Source organism: Pseudophryne corroboree, chromosome 4 (genome assembly GCF_028390025.1).
Source record: "Pseudophryne corroboree isolate aPseCor3 chromosome 4, aPseCor3.hap2, whole genome shotgun sequence".
NCBI lineage: Eukaryota > Metazoa > Chordata > Amphibia > Anura > Myobatrachidae > Pseudophryne > Pseudophryne corroboree.
Window position 1 is genome coordinate 379,467,862 of NC_086447.1, and position 22,263 is coordinate 379,490,124.

At 46.6% G+C, this 22,263-nt stretch overlaps 1 protein-coding gene across 2 annotated transcripts in view; it reads left to right on the plus strand.

The window, feature by feature from the left end:
- CLN8 (CLN8 transmembrane ER and ERGIC protein) overlaps nucleotides 1–22,263 on the plus strand; it is a 49,381-nt gene that overhangs the window by 22,319 nt on the left and 4,799 nt on the right. The window lies entirely within an intron of this gene.

A 22,263-nucleotide genomic window follows, 5' to 3' on the forward strand; every position in this document is an offset into this window, starting at 1 on the left:
GCGGCTGTGGCTTCAGCAGAGCTGTGTAGTGCAGGGGTGGCCAACCAGTCAGTGGCAAAGAGCCAGAAAAGATCTGTAGTCAAGGGGAAGAGCCATATCGTGCGCGTGAGGAAAAATGGGGGCGTGGCATAGTTGTCACAAAGTAACACCCCATTTTTATGCGCACACCTTTCGGTTTGACGTTTGTAAGAGTATGACCTTGTGTCATAACCTCGTTTTTAGTCATGTTGCACAGTGCCACATACATATAAAAACACCAAAAAATGGGTGCCTCCACAGTGCCAGATACATATTTCTCCGGCAGGGTCCACAGGTTATCCACAGGATAACAATGGGATATGATGGAGCGACAGCGGATTGGCATCAAACGATCAAAAGCTTTCTGGCCTCCCAGGATGCAACAGGCCCGTCCATATATCCTGCCCACTGGCTCAGGCAAATCAGTTTTCTCTGGCTGGGTCCACAGGATAACATTGGGATATTGTCGAGCGACAGCGAAAATGGCACCAACACGGTCACGAGCTTTCTGGCCTCCCAGGATGCATTGGGGCCTCCACTATATAGTCCCGCCCACTGACTCAGTCAGATCAGTTTTTTGCTTGGTGCGGCAGGAAGCCGCATGGTCACAGGGCTGCTGTGAGAGCAGCCTCAAGCTTTTATTATTTTATTTTTATAGACTTACTATATTGTTTTTTTGAGCGACTTCTCTTAACAGCGTCTTAAACGCATACTAGAAAGAGTCGCTCCAACAACTCCCCACCGGGTCGCAACAACGCTTACCTTCGGGTATCAGTGCTGTCTCGACGGGTGTCTGTGTCGGATGTGCTAGCAGGTCCAGCAGACGTAACCAGGCCGTGGCTGGAGCATGGGGAGACGGTGAGTCTATGGACTTCCTCTTACTAGAGGGGTCAGGACACAGCTACACTGATTCTGGTGGAGACTACAAACAGTGTGTTGATGCGCCGAACATCTAGAGTGCGACAGCGCTACGCTCCGGGGATCATGGGCGCCAGGACTAGGTAGAGGCCGCGATCCTGGGTATTTAAGTCAACAGGGGGATTCAGACGCTCTCCTGGCCGTCCCTCTTCCGAGTCCGAGTTCATGGCCCGCGTGTTTCTGGTTTTATGAACTAAATGACCTCACTTCCGGCTCAGACGCTACCACGAGGGTACTCGGTCGCAGCTTAGACGCTGCGGTTGTGTACACTGGAGATAAACCCGCCCGAGGGGGGGGGGGGGGGGCCTGGGCAGCAATAAAACACCTTTTGGCATAAAAATACACATAATACAGTCTGTGACTGTATATGTGTAAAACCCCCGCCATTTTTTAGTCAGAAACTGCAGGGAGAAGCCTGCCGCTGAGGGGGCGGGGCCTTCTTCCTCAGCACACCAGCGCCATTTTTCCTTCACTGTTCCGCTGGAAGCAGCTCCCCAGGCTCTCCCCTGCAGTATTCCTGATACAAGAAGGGTAAAAAAGAGAGGGGGGGGGGGGGCACATAAATTTAGGCGCAAATAATATATATTAAGCAGCTATTGGGAAAAATCACTCATTATAGTGAAAATCCCTGTGTTATATAGCGCTGTGGTGTGTGCTGGCATACTCTCTCTGTCTCCCCAAAGGACTTTGTGGGGTCCTGTCCTCAGTCAGAGCATTCCCTGTGTGTGTGCGGTGTGTCGGTACGGCTGTGTCGACATGTTTGATGAGGGTTACGTGGAGGCGGAGCAAGGGCAGATAAGTGTGGTGTCGCACCCGACGGGGCCGACACTGGATTGGATGGATATGTGGAAGGTCTTAACCGACAGTGTCAACTCCTTACATAAAAGGTTCGATGACGCAGCAGCCTTGGGACAGCCGGGATCTCAACCCGCGCCTGCCCAGGCGTCTCAGAGGCCATCAAGGGCTCATAAACGCCCGCTAGCACAGATGGTAGACAAAGATGTCGACACGGAGTCTGACTCCAGTGTAGATGAGGATGAGACAAATGCACAGTCTACAAAAGCCATCCGATGCATGATTACTACAATGAAAAATGTATTGCACATTTCTGATATTAACCCGGTTACCACCAAGAAGGGTATTATGTTTGGGGAGAAAAAGCAGCCAGTGACTTTTTCCCCATCTGATTAATTAAATGAATTGTGTGAGGAAGCGTGGAGTTCCCCCGATAAGAAACTAGTGATTTCTAAGAGGTTACTGATGGCGTACCCTTTCCCGCCAACGGACAGGTTACGCTGGGAAACATCCCCTAGGGTGGACAAGGCGCTCACACGCTTATCAAAAAAGGTGGCACTGCCGTCTCAGGATACAGCCGCCTTAAAGGAGCCTGCGGATAGAAAGCAGGAAGCTATCCTGAAGTCTGTGTATACACACTCGGGTACTATACTGAGACCTGCTATTGCTTCAGCATGGATGTGTAGTGCTGCAGCCGCATGGTCTGATTCCCTGTCAGACAACATTGATTCCCTCGACAGGGATACTATTTTGCTAACCATAGAACATATAAAAGACGTCTTATATATGCGGGATGCACAGAGGGACATTTGCCTGCTGGCATCTAGAATTAATGCAATGTCCATTTCTGCCAGGAGAGTATTATGGACTCGGCAGTGGACAGGTGATGCTGATTCTAAAAGACACATGGAGGTTTTGCCTTATAAGGGTGAGGAATTGTTTGGGGACGGTCTCTCGGACCTCGTATCCACAGCAACAGCCGAGAAGTCAACTTTTTTTACCTCAGGTTCCCTCACAGCCTAAGAAAGCACCGTATTATCATGTACAGTCCTTTCGGCCTCAGAAAGGCAAGTGGATCAGAGGCGCATCCTTTCTGCCCAGAGGCAGGGGTAGAGGAAAGAAGCTGCACCAGGCAGCCAGTTCCCAGGAACAAAAATCCTCCCCCGCTTCCTCTAAGTCCACCGCATGACGCTGGGGCTCCACAGGCGGAGCCGGGTGCGGTGGGGGCGCATCTCCGAAACTTCAGCAACCAGTGGGTTCGCTCACAAGTGGATCTCTGGGCTGAACAAATTGTATCTCAGGGATACAAGCTGGAGTTCGAGGCGACTCCCCCTCGCCGTTACATCAAATCAGCCTTGCCAGCTGCTCCCAGGGAAAGGGAGGTAGTACTGGCGGCAATTCACAAGCTGTACCTCCAGCAGGTGATAATCAAGGTTCCCCTCCTTCAACAGGAACGGGGTTACTATTCCACAATGTTTGTGGTTCCGAAACCAGACGGTTCGGTGAGACCCATTCTGAATTTAAAATCCTTGAACACTTATATAAGGAAGTTCAAGTTCAAAATGGAATCGCTCAGGGTGGTTATTGCAAGCCTGGAAGAGGGGGATTTTATGGTGTCGCTGGACATCAAGGATGCTTACTTGCATGTCCCCGTTTACCCACCTCACCAGGAGTACCTCAGGTTTGTGGTACAGGATTGTCATTACCAATTCCAGACGTTGCCGTTTGGTCTGTCCACGGCACCGAGAGTATTTACCAAGGTAATGGCCGAAATGATGATACTCCTTCGGAAGAAGGGAGTTATAATTATCCCGTACTTGGACGATCTCCTTATAAAGGCGAGGTCCAGAGAGCAGTTGTTAGTCAGCGTAGCACTTTCTCGGGAAGTGTTGCTACAGCACGGCTGGATTCTGAATATCCCAAAGTCGCAGCTGATTCCTGCGACGCGTCTGCTCTTCCTGGGCATGATTCTGGACACAGAACAGAAGAAGGTGTTTCTCCCGGTGGAGAAGGCCCAGGAATTGTCATCTCTGGTCAGGGACCTCCTGAAACCAAAACAGCAATTCCCTTCGGCAGGTTCCATGCAAGGATCTTTCAGTGGGATCTGTTAGACAAATGGTCCGGATCGCATCTTCAGATGCATCGGTTGATCACCCTGTCCCCAAGGGCCAGGGTGTCTCTGCTGTGGTGGCTGCAGAGTGCTCATCTTCTCGAGGGCCGCAGATTCAGCATACAGGACTGGGTCCTGGTGACCACGGACGCAAGCCTTCGAGGATGAGGGGCAGTCACTCAGGGAAGGAACTTCCAGGGACTGTGGTCAAGTCAGGAGACTTCACTACACATAAATATACTGGAACTAAGGGCCATTTACAACGCCCTGAGTCAAGCAGAGCCCCTGCTTCAGAACCAACCAGTGCTGATTCAATCAGACAACATCACGGCGGTCGCCCATGTAAACCGACAGGGCGGCACAAGAAGCAGGATGGCGATGGCAGAAGCCACAAGGATTCTCCGATGGGCGGAAAATCACGTGCTAGCACTGTCAGCAGTGTTCATTCCGGGAGTGGACAACTGGGAAGCAGACTTCCTCAGCAGGCACGACCTACACCCGGGAGAGTGGGGACTTCATCCAGAAGTCTTCACGCAGATTGTAAACCGTTGGGAACGGCCACAGGTGGACATGATGGCGTCCCGCCTCAACAAAAAGCTAAAAAAATATTGCGCCAGGTCAAGGGACCCTCAGGCGATAGCTGTGGGTGTACCAGTCGGTTTATGTGTTCCCTCCTCTTCCTCTCATACCCAAGGTACTGAGGATAGTAAGAAAGAGAGGAGTAAGAACTATACTCATCGTTCCGGATTGGCCAAGAAGAACTTGGTACCCAGAACTACAAGAAATGATCTCAGAGGAACCATGGCCTCTGCCTCTCAGACAGGACCTGTTACAGCAGGGGCCCTGTCTGTTCCAAGACTTACCGCGGCTGCGTTTGACGGCATGGCGGTTGAACGCCGGATCCTAACGGAAAAGGGCATTCCAGATGAAGTGATTCCTACGCTGATAAAGGCTAGGAAAGACGTGACAGCACAACATTATCACCGTATATGGCGAAAATATGTTGCTTGGTGTGAGGCCAGGAAGGCCCCTACAGGGGAATTCCAGCTGGGTCGATTCCTGTACTTCCTACAGTCAGGAGTGACTATGGGCCTAAAATTAGGATCCATAAAGGTCCAGATTTCGGCCCTGTCTATTTTCTTTCAAAAAGAACTGGCTTCACTGCCTGAAGTTCAGACGTTTGTTAAGGGAGTGCTGCATATTCAGCCCCCTTTTGTGCCTCCAGTGGCACCTTGGGATCTTAACGTTGTGTTGGGTTTCCTGAAATCCCACTGGTTTAAACCACTTAAGACCGTGGAGCTAAAATATCTCACGTGGAAAGTGGTCATGCTATTGGCCTTAGCTTCGGCTAGGCGTGTGTCAGAATTGGCGGCTTTGTCTTGTAAAGCCCTTATCTGATCTTCCATATGGACAGGGCAGAATTGAGGACCCGTCCCCAATTTCTCCCTAAGGTTATCAGCGTTTCATTTGAACCAACCTATTGTGGTGCCTGCGGCTACTCAGGACTTGGAGGACTCCAAGTTACTAGATGTCGTCAGGGCTTTGAAAATCTATGTAGCCAGGACGGCTGGGGTCAGGAAAACTGACTCGCTGTTTATCCTGCATGCACCCAACAAGCTGGGTGCTCCTGCTTCTAAGCAAACTATTGCGCGCTGGATCTGTAACACGATTCAGCAAGCTCATTCTGCGGCAGGATTGCCGCATCCTAAATCAGTGAAAGCCCATTCCACAAGGAAGGTGGGCTCTTCTTGGGCGGCTGCCCGAGGGGTCTCTGCTTTACAGCTTTGCCGAGCTGCTACTTGGTCGGGTTCAAACACATTTGCTAAGTTCTACAAGTTTGATACCCTGGCTGAGGAGGACCTTGCCTTTGCTCATTCGGTGCTGCAGAGTCATCCGCACTCTCCCGCCCGTTTGGGAGCTTTGGTATAATCCCCATGGTCCTTACGGAGTTCCCAGCATCCACTAGAACGTCAGAGAAAATAAGAATTTACTCACCGGTAATTCTATTTCTCGTAGTCCGTAGTGGATGCTGGGCGCCCGCCCCAAGTGCGGACTCTCTGCAATACATGCATATAGTTATTGCTTAACTAAAGGGTTATTGTTATGAGCCATCTGTTACTGAGGCTCAGTTGTTGTTCATACTGTTAACTGGGTATGGTTATCACGAGTTGTACGGTGTGATTGGTGTGGCTGGTATGAGTCTTACCCTGGATTCCAAATCCTTTCCTTGTTGTGTCAGCTCTTCCGGGCACAGTTTCCTTAACTGAGGTCTGGAGGAGGGGCATAGAGGGAGGAGCCAGTGCACACCAGATAGTACCTAATCTTTCTTTTGGAGTGCCCAATCTCTTGCGGAGCCCGTCTATTCCTCATGGTCCTTACGGAGTTCCCAGCATCCACTACGGACTACGAGAAATAGAATTACCGGTGAGTAAATTCTTATTTTTTAGTACCTATTGCATATGAGACCTGTATATTACTGTGTTTTCTGCATGCTATGTTGAAAAAAGAACCAGTTTAAAACAGAAGTACAATTTTCCTGCTTATGTATAAGTTGTTATGGAGGTTGTATTCTCATATGACAATGTCTAATGCTTTAACATGTGACTGACTGCTAGTATGTGTGCTGACTTTTCTGTGTAATGTCAGTCCTGTTATGACCCTCAAACCAGGTGCACTGTGGTCAGATTGATCTCACCTCTATATACTGACATATTGGGTCATATCAGTCCCAAATTGTGTAAGTCATTAACAGGTTAATACCATGTCTGTGAGCGGCAAAAGTGATGAGAATTTTATCAAGCACTCCTACAGCCCTAACATGCTTATCTTGTAAGTCAGGGGTAATTGATATGAATCAATTGGTCACTTATAAGGGTTTGTGTGCAAACTGTTTCGCTTTTCAGCGAAGTAAAAAACAGGAGTTGGTTCAACCACCAACAGAGCCACCATGGAATATGTTCGCAAAGACTCTGTCTTCAATAGCGGACAGGTTAGCTCCGGTAGCACCACCTCAAGGGTTAGGTTACACTATGAACCCATATATGCAGCTCCCTTCCTATGGTTTGGTTCCAGTAGCCTCTACAAGCAACCAAGGGGCAGGTAAGACTAAGACAGATACGTCTGTGTGGCAGACTACACAAGATGATACATCGGATGATGATGATACAATAGATTCAACTCCGTATGATGATCAGTTGCAGAGCATTAGTTCAGAAGCTGTAGCTGAACTTATTAATGCTGTAAAGGCTGTTCTCTCGTTAGAAGAGCCAGCCAAGACCGTGTTAAAAGCAAAAGCACCTGTATTTAAAAGAACAAAATCGGTGAAAACTGAATTCCCAGCGTCGGATGAGCTGACGGAAATGATGGAAGAGTCTTGGGCAGCGCCCAGTAAAAAGTATAAGATTCCTAAGAGATGGGATTCTTATTATCCATTTCCTGCTGTGGATTGTTCGAAAAGGAGAAGTTCCTCCAAAAGTAGATGCACATGTTCTGCGACTCGTGCATAAATCTGCTTTACCACTGTCATCTACCTCATTGAATGATGTCACAGACAGAAGGGTAGAGAGCCTGTTGAAAAATATTTTTTCTCTAGTAGGAGCAGTGGTAAGACCTGCTATGGCTTCGGCCTGGGTAGCAAAGGCAATGGGCGAATGGATAGAGGAACTAGAGAATGACATCCCTTCTCCTACTAGGGAGCAAGAGGATCGTTTTTGCAGTTTAAGACAATCTGCCCAGTATTTGGAAGAAGCGGCAATTGATGTAGGCACAGTTGCTTCTAAAGCTTCAGCCTTGACAGTAGTCGCGCGCAGAGCAGTTTGGCTACGGACCTGGAAGGCTGATGCGGAGTCCAAGAAAGAATTGGAAGCATTGCCTTTTGTCGGTAATATATTATTTGGAAAACCTTTATCGGATATCCTAGAATCAGAGGATGAATCGAAAAAGGTCAGGTTTCCGGCTGCTTATAACCCTAAATCCAAGGGTTTAAAATTTCGCTCTTTTCGTTGGCAAAGCAAAGCGAAAGCTAAAGAGGAGCCTAAGCAACCCCAGTTTAAATCCAGGGCTAGGTAGCAGTGGGCTAGCAAAAAGCCAGCTTCCAAACCTGAACAGAAACCGTCAGCCTGTAGAGACGGGCCTCCGCCTGGAGGATTCCAGGGTTTGGGGCCGACTCCTTCTTTTTGCAAACATATGGCAACAGTCAACAGCAGATGCTTGGGTGCAGAAGGTAGTATCTCAGGGGTATGGGTTCCCATTCAGGAGGCAGCCTCCTCAAAGATTTTTTTTTGCACCAGCCCGTCTCGTATAGAGTCTAAGGCCAATGCCCTGCAAGAAGCAGTCCAAAAATTACTGCAGTCAGGAGTGATTGTCCCAGTACCTCCATCATAAAGGGGACAGGGGTTTTACTCCAATCTGTTTCTAATCCAGAAACCAAATGGGTCATACCGACCAATTCTAAATCTGAAAATGTTGGACAAGTACATATGGATCCCAAAGTTCCACATGGAGACGTTACGCTCCATAATGTTGGCTATGGAACCGGGAGATTACATGGTATCTCTGGATGTACGGGATGCTTGCCTACATGTGCCTATAGCACTATCACATCAGTGTTACCTCAGGTTTGCCATCCTCCAGGAACATTTCCAGTTCCAAGCTCTGCCGTTCGGGCTAGCTACAGCACCCAGGGTGTTTACTAAGATCATGGTGGTTTTGACAGCTTGTCTGCGCAAACAGGGGATAAGAATATTCCCATACCTCGACGACCTGTTAATCTTAGCACAGTCGCAAGATTTACTGTTGAGCCATCTTCAACAGACGATAGTTTGTTTACAGAGACACGGGTGGCTCATAAATTGGGAAAAGTCGTCCCTGAATCCGTCACAGCGGATGGTTCATTTGGGGGCCATATTGGATTCAGACCTACAGAAAGTTCTCTTGCCAGAGAAAAAGATAGTCAAGGTGCAGGTCATGGCTCAGGAAGCGTTGCAAGCCCAGACAATGTCTGTCCATTCAGCAATGCGACTGTTGGGTCTGATGGTATCAACCTTCGACATGGTGGAATATGCGCAATTCCACTCCAGACCGTTGCAGCACCTTATTCTGACCAAATGGAACGGAAATCATCAGACTATAAAGAAGCAGATGATAAAGATTCCAGTAAATGTAAAAAGGTCTCTAGCGTGGTGGCTACAGACAGACCATTTAAACAAGGGGAGACCCTTTTGGATAAAGGAATGGCAAGTACTGACAACAGATGCCAGCCTGCAGGGCTGGGGGGCGGTACTCGGAAGCCTATGGTTCCAAGGAAAGTGGACCGCAAGGGAAAGTCACCTGCCAATAAATCTGTTAGAAATAAGGGCCATTTACTTGGCTTTGGTTCAGGCAAAGGACAATCTACAAGGAAGACCAGTCCAGATCCGCTCAGACAATGCAACGGCAGTAGCATACCTCAATCATCAAGGAGGAACTCACAGCAAGAGTCTGATGGAGGAAGTAACTCCCATTCTAAAATGGGCAGAACTCCATCTTCCGGCATTGTCAGCAGTATTTGTCCCGGGTGTACTAAATTGGGAAGCGGATTTTCTCAGTCGGCACACCATTCAGGATACCGAATGGGCACTACACCCAGAAGTGTTTCAGACACTGGTGAACAGATGGGGTCTACCGGAGATGGACCTTATGGTGTCTCGTCTAAACAACAAAGTTCCGAGGTACGGATCGAGAACAAGGGACCCAGGAGCGGTCCTGGTAGACGCACTGTCAGTAGAATGGAGGTTTCAGCTGGCATATCTGTTCCCTCCAATATCCTTGTTACCCAGAGTAGTGTGAGAGATAAAACAGGCAAAAGGAGCGATCATTCTAATAGCTCCAGCTTGGCCAAGAAGGCATTGGTACACAGATCTGTTGAGAATGTCCGTAGAAGCACCGATACTGCTCCCTCAACGTCCAGATCTGTTAATGCAGGGTCCTTGTTGTCACAGTCATCTGGATCGCCTGGATTTGACGGCGTGGCTGTTGAAACCTCTATCTTAGAGGCTAAAGGTTTTTCGAAACAAGTAATCCAAACTATGCTTAGAGCAAGAAAGCCTTCTTCGGCCCGTGTGTATCATAGAATATGGCAAGCCTATATTCACTGGTGTACTGGAAAAAATTTCAATCCGAGATCTTTTAAAGTAGCTAGGATTTTGGATTTCCTTCAGGCAGGATTGGATAAAGGGTTGAAAATTGCTTCCTTGAGGGTTCAAGTATCCGCGTTAACTGTTTGGTTTCAGCAAAAGATTGCTGATTTACAGGATGTACGTACGTTTTTTCAAGGAGTAGTGCATATTCAACCTCCATTTGTTCCTCCTGCAGCTCCCTGGGATTTCAATTTAGTTCTTAAATTTCTCCAGGGTCCTCTGTTTGAACCACTTGAGAGAGCAGATCTTAAGTGGTTAACGGTTAAAGTTATTTTTTTACTGGCAATGGCGTCAGCCAGAAGAGTGTCAGATTTAGGAGCATTATCATGTAAGTCTCCTTTCCTAAGTTTTTTTTCCAGACAGAGCAGTTCTCAGAATGAGATCTAGCTATCTTCCAAAGGTGGTATCAAAGTTTCACCTGAATGAAGAGAATGTAGTCCCAGCTTTTCAGATATCGGGACTATCTGCGGGAGAAGCGTCGCTGGTCGTGGTCCGGGCTTTAAGAATCTACATAGCTCGTACTAGTGCCATCAGGAAAATAGATTCTCTCTTCATCCTCTACGGATTCCATAGAAGAGGATGGCCTGCTAGTAAACAGACGCTGGCGAGATGGCTCCGAATGGTAATATCTGAAGCTTATTCTCATGCAGATCTCCCTATTCCGGCTAATGTCTCTGCACAGTCTACACATAAGTTAGGTCCCTCTTGGGCAGCACAACAGGGTGCTTCAGCAGAACAGATATGTAGGGCAGCCACATGGTCTTCCATAAACACATTCATTAGACATTATGCCTTGGATACTTTTGCCTCTCATGACGCAGACTTCGGGCGAAAGGTCCTCCTGTGCAATCAGGAGCGTCCCTACCACTAAAATGGCTTTGGGAATCCCAATGTTATCCTGTGGATAATCCTGTGGACCCAGCCAGAGAAATATACGTTATGGTAAGAACTTACCGTTGATAACGTGATTTCTCTTATGTCTACAGGGATCCCACCCTGACGCATCTGATTTGAGGATCTAGACAATCACTAAAACCTCTTCCTTCTTGTATGGAAGGGTGTGCATGTGTGTTCTTATCGCCTAAACAGGTCTCTGCCTGATGTTCCTACCTAAAATCGCTGTGGAAAGAACTGATCTGACTGAGTCAGTGGGCGGGACTATATAGTGGAGGCCCCAATGCATCCTGGTAGGCCAGAAAGCTCGTGACCGTGTTGGTGCCATTTTCGCTGTCGCTCGACAATATCCCAATGTTTTCCTGTGGACATAAGAGAAATCACGTTATCAACAGTAAGTTCTTACCATAACACATATTTTTGTTTGTTGCAGCAGGAGCCACCCCATGGTCAGAGGGCTGCTGGTTTTTTTAGCAGCCTTAAGCTTTCTTATGTTATACTAGTTTTTGAGTGATCTTTCTAAACCGCTTCTTATACGCTTAGAAAGAGTCACTCCAATAACTCTCCGCCTGGTCGCGACAATGTTTACTCACGAGTACAGTGCTGTTTTGGCGGGCGTCTGTGTCGGATATATTAGCAGGTCCAGCAAACGTTACCAGGCTGTGGCCGGAGCACGGAGAGAAGGTAAGGCATCGGTTCCGCTTAGTAGATGGAATACGGACACAGCCGCACTGTATTGGGAGCAGACTACCAAACAGTAGCTGACGTGGCTGCCACCGTGGGTGCACCAGTGCTAGGCCTTGGGGATCTTAGGCACCATGAATAGCCGCTATCCCTAGGGTTGATGTCAGCAGGGGGAGTCAGACGCTCTCCTGGTTGCCCCTCCCCCCCGGTTCATGACCACTTTACGCCGAGTCTCCTGCCATGAACTGATTCCCCGCTTCCGTCTCGGAGGCTACCACGAGAGGACCCGGTCGCAGCATAGACGGCTGTGTGACCGCTGCGTCTGTGTTCACTATAGGTTCCTGGAACAGCAGTGTGCACTAGTAGCGTCTGGATCCACTCGGCGTTCACTAACGTATTGATCGATCCTGGAAGTGAGGTGAGTCTTCCTGTATCCCACTCTACTGAGTACGGGCAGTACAGCACTAAATTTCTATCTACTTTTTCAGTATGAATAGTTAAGATAAGTGCCTATTGCATATGAGTCTGTGTACATTTACTGTGGTTTTCTTTGGATTGCGTCTGAATACGTTAGATCTGTTTATACATGATTCAGTAAATGTTCGCCTACATAGTGTTTGTAGTTGATGATGTGCTCATATGACTAATATATAACATGTGACTGACTGCTAGTGTGATTGCTGACTTCAATATGTTTGTCAGTTGTTTCTTCTGATCCTCAATGCTGGTGCATGGGTAGGGTCAGATTGATATCAATTTAGAAGGTTAAAGTGATTACAGTCACAAATTGTGTAGTACACTGTGAAAGTGCTGATTATCATGTCTAAGAGCAGCAAAGGTGATGAAGGTACATTTACAGTAATGCCAACACTCATATCACGTTTGTCTTGCAAAACTGTATTATCCTCTCAGGATCTGGTCCAGGATGGGTTATGTGCAAATTGTTTTGCTTTTCAGCAGAATACAAGGCAGACGTCTGGTACAGACAGATCCACCTTGGGCTATGTTTGCACAGACTTTGTCCAGTGTAGCTGAACGGATAATTCCTACAGCTTCTGTACCAGGAATGGGGTACCCATACGTGCGGCTCCCTACCTACAGTATATCATTTCCCCCAGCAGCTTCTCAAATTTTTCAAGCTGATATACCGATGGTAAGTAAATCTTCACCTTCACAGGCTACACATGGCGATTCATCGGAAGAATTCAGTTTACTCTACTTCAGCATACGAAGAGGAGTAAGAAGGTCTCAGCTCAGTGGATATAGCTGAATTAATTAGAGCAATGAAGGCCATTCTGTCCTTAGAAGATTCAGCAGAACCTGTGTTAAAAACCAAGGCACCTGTGTTTTAAACGTCCCAAAACAGTTAAGACTGAGTTTCCAGGGTCAGACCAGCTGACGGAAATCATGGAAGAGGCTTGGGCAACACCCACTAAAAAATATAGAATTCCAAAATAATGGGATTCCAATTATCCTTTTCCAGCCGGGGACTGTTTAAAAAGGGAGGTGGCTCCTAAAGTAGATACGCATGTGATTCGATTAGTGCGAAAATCGATATTGCCTTTGCCGTCAACATCATTAAATGATGTCACGGATAGGAGAGTGGATGGTTTTCTAAAAACCATATTTTCCCTGTCTGGAGTAGTCATAAGGCCAGCCATGGCTTCAGTGGCTGCCTGGGCTGATGCATTGGAAGGTGATTTTTCATCAGCTTCTAGAGAGCAAAAATCTTATATAGCTCATATTAAAAAGGCTGCAGTATTCTTGGAAGAGGCTGCATTAGATATGGGTACTATTGCTTCGAGGGCATCGGCCTCAACAATAGCTGCTCGCAGAGCAGTTTGGTTACGTACGTGGAAAGCTGATTCAGAAGCTAAGAAGGCTCTGGAATCTTTTCTTTTTCTGGAAATATTCTGTTTGGTAAAGAATTGACAGATATTCTGGAGTCAGAAGCAGACTCCAAGAAGGTCAAGTTTCCTTCCACATATAACCCCAAATCTAGGGTTCGGTTTTCCGGCCCTTTCCGTCTCAAGGAAAAGCAAAGGGAAAAAGTGATTGTAAGCAGCCCCAATACAATAAGTTTGGTAGGTCAAAAAAAGCATTAGGCTACCAGAGGACCAGCTTCCAAACCAGAAGATAAGCCATCAGTCTGATGGTGCGGAACTCCTCCTGGGGAACCCCAGGGTAGGGGCCAACTTCTTCAGTTTGCACAGATCTGGCGGCAGTCTACAACAGATGCCTGGGTGCAAGAAGCGGTATCTCTATGTTGTTTTTCCCTTCAAGAAGCATCCTCCTCGAAGGTTCTTCTGCACCAGCCCGTCTCGAGTAGAGATGAAGGCCAGGGCTTTGCAAGAAGCAGTTCAGAAATTGCTTCAGTCAGGAGTAGTCATTCCAGTACCCCCTGCACAACGGGGACAGGGTTTTTACTCCAACCTGTTTTTGGTTCAGAAGCCAAATGGGTCATTTCGGGCCATTCTCAATCTCAAAATGCTAAACAAATATATTTGGGTACCGAGGTTCCACATGGAGACGTTACGCTCCATAGTTTGGCCATGGAACCAGGGGATTATATGGTATCCCTGGATATTCAGGATGCTTACCTACATGTTCCTATAGCACTGTCCCATCAGTGTTCTATCAGGTTTGCTATCCCCCAGCAGCATTTTCAGTTCCAGGCCCTACCCTTTGGGTTAGCCACAGCCCCCAGAGTATTTACCAAGATTATGATGGTTATGGCAGCTTATCTCCGCAAGCAGGGGATAAGAATCTTTCCATACCTCGACGACCTTTTAATCTTGGCGCAATCACAGGAATTGCTCCTGTGCCATCTCCAACAGACAATAACATGTCTGCAAAGGCACAGGTGGCTCATAAATTGGGCAAAATCATCTCTTGTGCCGTCACAATGGATGACTCACTTGGGGGCTGTACTGGATTCAGGTCTGCAGAAAGTATTTTTACCTCAGAACAAGATATCCAAGGTACAGTGAAAGATTCAGGACTTGTTACAGTCAAACGGTATCCATTCACGCAGCAATGCGAGTGATGGGTTTGATGGTGTCAACATTCGACATGGTGGAGTATGCACAGTTCCACTCAAGATTCCTGCAGCGTCTGATTCTGGCCAGATGGAATGGAGTACATCAGACAATAAAGAAACAGACTATGGTACTTTCAGTAAAAGTTAGAAAGTCATTATCCTATTGGCTACAGACATCCCATCTATACACGGGAAGATACTTTTGGATATCAGATTGGGAGATCCTGACAACAGATGCCCGTCTTCAGGGCTGGGGAGCAGTGTCCAGAAAATTATGGTTCCAGGGGCAATGGACCAGAGAAGAAAGTTGCCTGCCAATAAACCTGTTAGAACTTTGGGCCATATACATGGCACTGATTCAGGCAAAGGACATTCTTCAATGAAAACCAGTCCAGATTCGCTCGGACAATGCGACGGCAGTAGCGTACCTCAACCATCAAGGAAGAACTCTCAGCCAAAAAGCAATGAAGGAGGTAAGTCACATACTAAAGTGGGCAGAACTCCATCTTCCAGCCTTGTCCGCAGTGTTCGTTCCGGGAGTCCTAAACTGGGAAGCGGACTTTCTCAGTCGACACACCATTCAAGCAAGCAAATGGGCTCTGCAAATGGAGGTCTTTCAGACTCTAGTGGACAAATGGGGGTTGCCAGAGATAGATCTCTTGGCATCCCGTCTGAACAACAAAGTGCCCGCATATGGATCAAGAACAAAGGATCCCGGAGCGATCTTTGTGGACGCCTGGTCGGTGAGATGGGACTTTCATCTGGCTTATCTGTTTCCTCCAATCATCCTGTTACCCAGGGTGGTGAGGAAAATAAAGCAAGCAAAGGGTGCCGTGATTCTAATAGCTCTGGCTTGGCCCAGAAGACATTGGTACACCGATCTGCAGAGAATGTCGATGGATGCTCCACCTCTGCTCCCTCAACGTCCAGATCTACGGATGCAGGGTCCCTGTTATCACAGACATCTGGATCGACTGTCTTTGACGGCGTGGCTCTTGAAACCTCTATCCTAAAGTCAAGAGGATTCTCTAAACAGGTAATTCAAACAATGCTCAGAGCAAGGAAACCCTCCTCAACTCATATTTATCACCGAATATGGCAGGCCTATATACATTGGTGCAGTGAAGGAGGTGTGGACCCGAAATCTTTTAGGGTTTCCAGGGTATTAGCATTCCTTCAGGCAGGAATGGATAAAGGTTTGAAGGTGGCTTCCTTGAGAGTGCAGGTTTCGGCATTGACTGTATGGTTCCAAAAGAAAATTGCCAATTTACAGGATGTGCGTACTGTTTTCCAGGGAATGCTGCGCATTTAACCTCCCTTTGTTCCTCCTACAGTACAGTGGGACTTATGTTTAGTCCTGAAAGCCCTTCAAGTTGCCCTATTTGAACCACTTAACAAGATGGATCTTAAATGGTTGACAGCAAAAGTACTCTTTTTCTGCTCACTATGGCATCAGCTAGAAGAGTATCAGATTTAGGAGCGCTGTCATGTCGTTCTCCATTTCTGATTTTTTTTTTATCCAGATAAAGCAGTTGTCAGAACTAGGTCTGGGTATCTTCCGAAGGTGGTTCTAAATTCCACCTTAATGAAGAAATTGTAGTCCCGGTTTTTCAGGTATCGGGACTTTCTGCGGGAGATGCGTCGCTGGACGTAGTCCGGGCATTAAGGATCTACGTGGATCGTACCAGTGCCATCAGAAAGACAGATTCTCTCTTCATTCTCTACGGATTTCACAAGAGAGGATGGCCTGCTACTAAACAGATGCTGGCAAGATGGCTTTGACTGACGATTTCAGAAGCATATTCTTAGGCTGATCTCCCTGTTCCAGCTAATGTCTCTGCTCATTCTACTTGTAAGGTAGGTCCTTCATGGGCAGCACAACATGGTGCTTCAGCAGAACAGATATGTAAGGCAGCCACATGGTCTTCCATCAACACATTCATTAGACATTTTGCCTTGGATACTTTTGCCTCTCATGACGCTGAATTCGGGCGTAAGGTTCTCCTTTCCAATCAGGAGCGTCCCCACCACTAAATTGCTTTGGGAAATCCCATTGTTATCCTGTGGACTCTGCCGGAGAAATATACGTTATGGTAAGAACTTACCGTTGATAACTGTATTTCTCCTAAGTCCACAGGTTCCACAGGGATCCCACCCTGACGCACCTGATTTGGGGATCCTTCTACTCGCTAACCGCTTCCTTCTTGTATGGAAGGGTGTGCATGTGTGTTCTTCTCGCCTGATTAGGACTCTACATGATGCTCCTACCTTTTGCTTTGGAATACAACTGATTTGCCTGAGCCAGTGGGTGGGGATATATGGATGGGCCTGTTGCATGCTGGGAAATGATGGGTGCCGCGTAATCCCTCCTCCTGGTCTCATAAGGTGGACGTGGAGCACATCTAAGGGAATAATCGAGGAAGCATTCATCTGCAGCGTGCGGTACCACCCTCCAGTGGCCGACACCCGTAGGCAGGTGCCTAAAGCTGCCTAATGGTAGCTTCGGCCCTGACTGTATTATTAATTTCAAGTACAATGCTAGTCAGCTTTGGTAACAATATGTGCTGGGTGAGGGGGCTTTGACTTATTTAGTTAAAATGGAAACCGGTTCCTTATTGGATGCCAGCCTCTCATTTCAAGCCTTCTACAGCAGGGCTTGTTGACAACTTTTTATAGAATCGAGTAGCCAGGATAAAAGTGTAGGAGCCAGACTGCCAACCAACCCCTGCCGGCAAACTAACGCCAACAGACACATAACTAAGGACTAAGGGGGTACCCCCATGCAATCTGCCCCTCCTGTGGCCAAATCACTGCCCAAAGCCACAATCCCCGGCCACACACAGACCCTCTTACTGGAGAGCTCTATGCAGCTGGAGTTCAGTCGGCACAGGCTGGGATGGACAGGTACGGCAGTCGGTGCAGGCTAGGACGGACAATTAGGAAAAGCCCTCCTGTGCATGAAATGGATGCTGCAATACAGACACGCCCACAAGTCTCCGCTGGGGCTGACAAGTATCTACTTCCTCCATCCCTGCATAGTCTGGTCACCAGGCAGCAAGATCTAGGGACCATGACCAACATAGCCCCTGGTCCAGCCCTGTTGTACAGTATGTGACAACTTTAACTCACTTGAGCTAAAGTTAGAGTGAGATTAATTGGGGCGTTTCCCATGGTAACCAATCAGCTATTTAACTGTCATTCATAGACTGCTAGATAAATTTTAGCTTTAAGCTGATTGGATGCTATAGACACCTATTTTCACTCTATAAGGGACTCTGTGGCAGATGTATTAACCTGGAGAAGGCATAAGGAAGTGATAAACCAGTGATATGTACAAGGTGATAACGGCACCAGCCAATCAGCTCCTAACTGTTAATTTACATATTGGAGCTGATTGGCTGGTGCCTTTATCACCTTGCACATATCACTGGTTTATCACTTCATTATGCCTTCTCCAGGTTAATACATCTGCCCCAAATTTACTAAAGCTTCTAAAACGAGGGTGTTGCGCGTTGTAACCAGTCAGATTCTATCTGTCCTTTTCTAGGGTGCAATAGAGAAATGATAGCTAAAATCTAATTGCTGTCAGTCAACCCCTCCACTTTTCCCTTTTAGATGCTTTAAACAGTGGTTCTCAAACTCTGTCCTCAGAACCCCAAACAGGTCACGTTTTCCAGGTCGCCCAGCAGTAATGGTAATACTGTGTATTACCAACTGTCACATTTTAAAAATCCACAGGTGACCTGGAAAACATGAACTCTGTGGGTGAGATTCAAGTCTTTCCCCGCCAGCAGCCACTAGATGGCTCCCAAATGTAGATATTCAATTGTAGCTCTGGTCAGCATGATGGCTGCCGGTGTCTGTATTTCAGATTGCACCCCCCAGGATTGCCACACCCTACAAAATAAGGTAAATAAGATACATTGTATGCTGTCCTTTTCCATACGATGTATCTTGGACGATCCCAGCCATGCCTGCGGGGTCCGACATATCACGAGTGCAGCACGTTCAATCTGGAGGTTCCGATGCTCACTGGAACGCGCATCGGATCGGAAATGCCTCCAAAATGCCCGATTTCATCCGATATATCTGTCCGAATGCCCAAAATCGGATGAAATCAGGCATGATCATCCTAGTACAGGGCTGGCCAAACCGGTCCTGGAGATCTACCAACAGTTCATGTTTTCCAGGCCTCCTGGAGATCTGTAGAATTGTCAGTTAGGAATGAATGCAGCACATCTTAATTAGTAATGACTACACCTGTGCACCAGCAAGGTGGTCTGGAAAATGTGAACTGTTGGTAGATCTCGAGGACCGGTTTGGCCAGCCCTGTCCTAGTGTATGGGGCCCTTAACTGTGTGGGTTTCCTCTGGGTGCTCCGGTTTCCTCCCACAATCCTGAAATATACTGGGCTCGATTCAATTCGGCAACAGTTGAATAGCGCCGAGAGTTTGCTCCCGGCGCTATTCAATACAGCGACGACTGACCCTCAATTGTCGGGAATTCTTCTCAAACCCGACAAAAGTGCGTCCGGCGCGAGGCTGATTCTGTCGGGAATCAGCATCGCCGTGGGTAGTTAAGTCGGAGAATGCCCGTTCTCCCGACAAAACTACCTGTTAAGTCGGCGAGAACGGGCCATCGCCGACTTAACTGGAGCTGAACTGAATAGCGTCGGGAGCTAATTCCCGGCGCTATTCAACTGTTGCCGAATTGAATCGACCCCACTGTTAGGTTAATTGTCTCCTGACAAAATTAACCCTAGCGTGAATGGGTGTGCATGTACATGTGGTAGGGAATATAGAGTGTAAGCTCCACTGGGTTAGGGACTGATGTGAATGGCCAGATATTCTCTGTAAAGCACTGTAGAATGTGTGCGCTATGTAAATAATTTATCAAAACCCCTCTAAATTGCAGTGTAAAAACAAAAAAACAAACTGGTCAGTATTTGTGGTCTACATTCAAAAATCCTGAAAAGTGATAAAACCGCTCAAATCTATATTGGAAGTTAATTGATTAGACTGACTCTATATCTATATATAACTATATATATATATATCTATATATATATATATATATATATATATATTGTAAACTGCAGTATTCTGATAAATGTTTTTTGTTTTTTTTAGTATTTTTTTTGTTGTATTTTGTTTTTGTTTTTTCCTTTCCCATTTGCTTAAAGTACAACCTAAGGAAAAGCAGAGCATCCGGGGGGGGGGGGGGGGGTTCGCTAATTCGGTTTTGGATTTCATTACTTATATATGTGGCTGCAGAGAAAGCACATACAGTCTCTACGTTTAGTACGGTTAATGCCATGTCCATGTCTTCAGCTGCTGATTCAGTTGTGCCCACGTCGGACTCCTCACCATCATCTATGTTAGGCAATTACATGATCATCCTCGTTGACGTGGTTGATACAAGAGGAGGATGTATCAGCCATTGTTATGTGTGAAGAGTGCTTTGTAGAGTGTAAATGTTTAGTAGTGCCCTTTTCGTAGAGAGCATCACATACTGTAAGCTGAAGGCCATGCACTAGACGTCACAACTGGTGTTCAGCAGCTACAAGTTTTCTAACTGGTACCCTTAAAATTAGATCATCTGTGACCATTACAACAATATAATCTTCAAGTGTCACATAAAAAACTCATTTAAACATAATTTCGAGACATTTTTCTGCAGTTGTCAATCCACGAACCAGACCCAAACTCCAGAATTTGTTTTTGCCGTGTAAGATAATATTCATATATATATATTGTTTATTAGCAGTAAAGGTCCATTCATCAAGTTGCAGCAGAAAATTCCCCACATTCCCCTCCCCCACTTTTTAAAATTTACTTATTTCCTGGATGACACTTGATTTGATTTTCACAATTCACAACTCTTCTTCATACAGCTGTCGGGGCTGAAGGAAAATCAACATACTCTTTAGCAATCAATAATTGCCTTAAATCCTGTGGTGTACAGTAGATAAAATGTTGAATGCCAGTCTGTCTAAAGCTGTCTTTCACATGAGTTAGTTGTATTCTCTGTAGGCCCAAAATAGTAACACCTTTTTCATTTCATAGTTTGACCTTCATTTGGGTTAAATTTGGTATTATTATTATTATTATTATTATTATCCTTTATTTATATGGCGCCACAAGGGTTCCGCAGCGCCCAATTACAGAGTACATAAACAAATAATCAAACAGGAAAACAGCAACTAAAGGTGGGTACACACTGAAAGATATATCTGCTGATCAATTGATCGGCAGATATACCTATAGACGGATCGGGCAGTGTGTTGAGCATACACACTGCCCGATCCGTCGGGGACTGACGCCATGAACTGGGCGGGCGTGTACACAGGCCCGCCCAGTTCAGCTGTCAATCACCGCCGGCCGCCACAGCATGTGTAGGGGCGGTCGGCTGACCACCCGTACACACACAGCGACGCGCCAATATATTGGTAGTCGGCTTGCTGCGGGGCCGATGCGATACGTCTGTGAACGATGGAGTTCACAGACGTATTGGCCGTACACACTGGCCGACGGACCTGCGATATATATCGGCTGTTCAAGAGAATGGCCGATATATCAGCCAGTGTGTACGGGCCTTTACAGTTGACGACAATAAAGGACAGGGTAAATTAACATAGCTACATCAGCAGATGACACTGGAATAAGTATCAGGTGGCAGAAGACTGCTGGATTTGGTGCAGCTGAAGATTATTAAAGAAAGAAAAGGGTAAGCACATGAGGGAAGAGGGCCCTGCTCGTGAGAGCTTACATTCTAAAGGACATGGTATGACTATGACCTCTTTTTTGGTGGTTCTTTTATTTAGGTTTGGCAGTTAAACGTGTATGCAAACCTTTTATAGAACTGCCCCAGGTTTTTAAAATAGCACTACAGGTTTTTTTTAGTGTTAAACCTTTGATAAATCCTCCAGATTGTAATTTGCCCTAAAGCACAATGAAAATCGGTGAGCTTTACCAAATGTTACTTGCTATATTTCTTCTATTGTATTTGTGCGTTGTGCTTGTTCTCTGCAGCCTGACCTCCGTCACCTACAGGATGACATAAATTGATTTCCAGTGGAATGCATAAGCATCACACACCCAGATAATATGGTCACATATTTTACAGTCACAGCATACTGTAGCTGCACCTTAAGGAGTTTTTATGGAAACTAGTGCACAACAAAGCCCAAACGGGCATTTTTTTTTTTTTTTAGATGGTACTTTTAAAGCGACAGAATCATGTTGCTATTAGTTACTGTACAACCACTTTTTTCACTGCACTAATTTTCAGCAAAGTCCCCCATTGTGCTGCCAGTTTTTGTTTCACTGCAATATTTCATGCCTGGAGTCATAAAGAGCTGACATCATGCTGTTACAATAAAGTGTTTATTTGTCACATGAGTCCTTTAGTGCTGATGTTGTTTTCTGCCATGTGATGCAGGATGAAGAGGAGTGCAAGGGACAGTATGCATGTTTGTATTAAAACTGCACTTTCAGAGACAGGAGAAATGTGTGACTCCGCTGTACTAGGGGGTTTATTCACTATGCACCCGTTGCTTCTGATCGTGTTTATGGCCAGTATTTAAAAGGGCATTCTTTTACTAGCAAAACCTAGCCGTGTAAAAGGAG